General features: G+C 52.3%; 1 pseudogene; it reads left to right on the top strand.

The window, feature by feature from the left end:
* Positions 1-1,242: 1,242 nt before the first annotated feature.
* The window catches only part of LOC103275159, an 871-nt pseudogene continuing 621 nt past the window's right edge, over positions 1,243-1,492 (top strand).

Raw genomic sequence — 1,492 nt, 5'->3', positions numbered from 1 at the left:
TATTTGTTCATGTAATTTACATTATTATAGTTATGATACCTAAAATCACAGTAAAACATCTGCATAACAAGGACATCTTCAGAAATTGCTATTCTTTAACATCTGACATTGGGGATTAAACCCCAGCTTCTTGTTTTAAAGGTCAATGTGGATTTCCTGTGCTTTAATGAATCGATGACTCATTTGGGGAACCTAATGATTCCGATTCTTGGGTCCAACATCCAGAAGATCTATGGCAGCAGGCCTGGGCTTGGCCTTCAAGGTCTGCTTCTCCAGGTGTGAAATTCTAAATTCACCATTTTAGATGAAGAGGGAACCGATGACACAGAGACAAAACCTAAGGAAGCACCTGCACTGTTGGAGTGATGAGCAGGACTCCACGCCAATACGTCAGAAGCCTAGGGAGCACAAGGCCTTGGGCAGGAGACTTGCCATGAGGATGCTGAGCAGATTTGGGCTGTGGCTAGAGGGGGATTGTCAAGAGCGTGTTATGTGGACTTGGGGCAGGGTTCAGCAGCCACAGGCCAATGCTGAGAAAGGGGAGACTGTCTTCGCATCAAGACAGGAGCCTCTGTGGAGCTCATATGTGCTAAGTGCTTTTACAAAATATTTCATTTGATCCTTATTGCAATTTATTCAGCTCGGTGGATGCAAAGTTTCCCATTTACAGATGACGATATTTAGGCTTGGTCGGTTCAATAACGTGCTCAGGGTTAGGGCAGTTGGGTTTTCTACTCGCTAGCACTTTCCCCCATGCCATGCTATTCCAGTGTCAAGGCCACGGCAACCTGTAAGGTTGGGATGTATGTGGGAGGCGTTGGGTATGGCGGCTAAAACCCAGAAAGATCAGGTCCTTTGGCCTCTTCATTTGAAAATCAGGACCTGTAACACCTTCTTCATAAGGTCACTGTGAGGATAAAGTAAGACAATGTGAAGGCTTGACGTTGCTCCTGGCATATTATAAATATTCAGCAAGTGAGGGCTGTCGCTTTTCCATAGATAGAAGCTTTGGTGGCGATGGCAGGAGGGGTGAAGAAGACAACGAGAGATTCACTGGCTCTCTGCTGGGCTCCGGCGATCCTTCCGCCTCAGCCTTTCGAGTAGCCGGAACTACAGGCACGCGCTGCCACGCCCGGCTGATTTTCGATGTGTGGTCGAGACGGGGCCTCGCCAACTTGCGCAGGCGGTTCTCGAACCCGCGGGCTCAGGCAGTCCGCTGGCCTCGGCCTCCCACAGTGCGGGATGAGAACGTGGGGAGAGGGTGCACCGACAAGGCTCTATCAAGCCTTGAACACAGCGCCAGCACGGGGAAGAACGCGCTGCCACCCTGTGGAGCGCAGGGCGCCGGCCAGCTCCCTCGTGTGCTCCCGGGGCCCCTGGGGAGGCGCTCATGGGCTGGCAGGTCCCGGGGGTGATGCTGCGGCACCGACGGTGACACAGCATGGCCTTGGGGGGCCTCCGAGCACACTCGTATCCTCCCCTCCTCCCGTTG

Source organism: Carlito syrichta, unplaced genomic scaffold (assembly GCF_000164805.1).
Source record: "Carlito syrichta isolate Samal-C Ts95f unplaced genomic scaffold, Tarsius_syrichta-2.0.1 Scaffold315341, whole genome shotgun sequence".
In the NCBI taxonomy this organism is placed as follows: Eukaryota; Metazoa; Chordata; class Mammalia; order Primates; family Tarsiidae; genus Carlito; species Carlito syrichta.
This window is presented reverse-complemented; position numbering and strand designations above follow the sequence as displayed.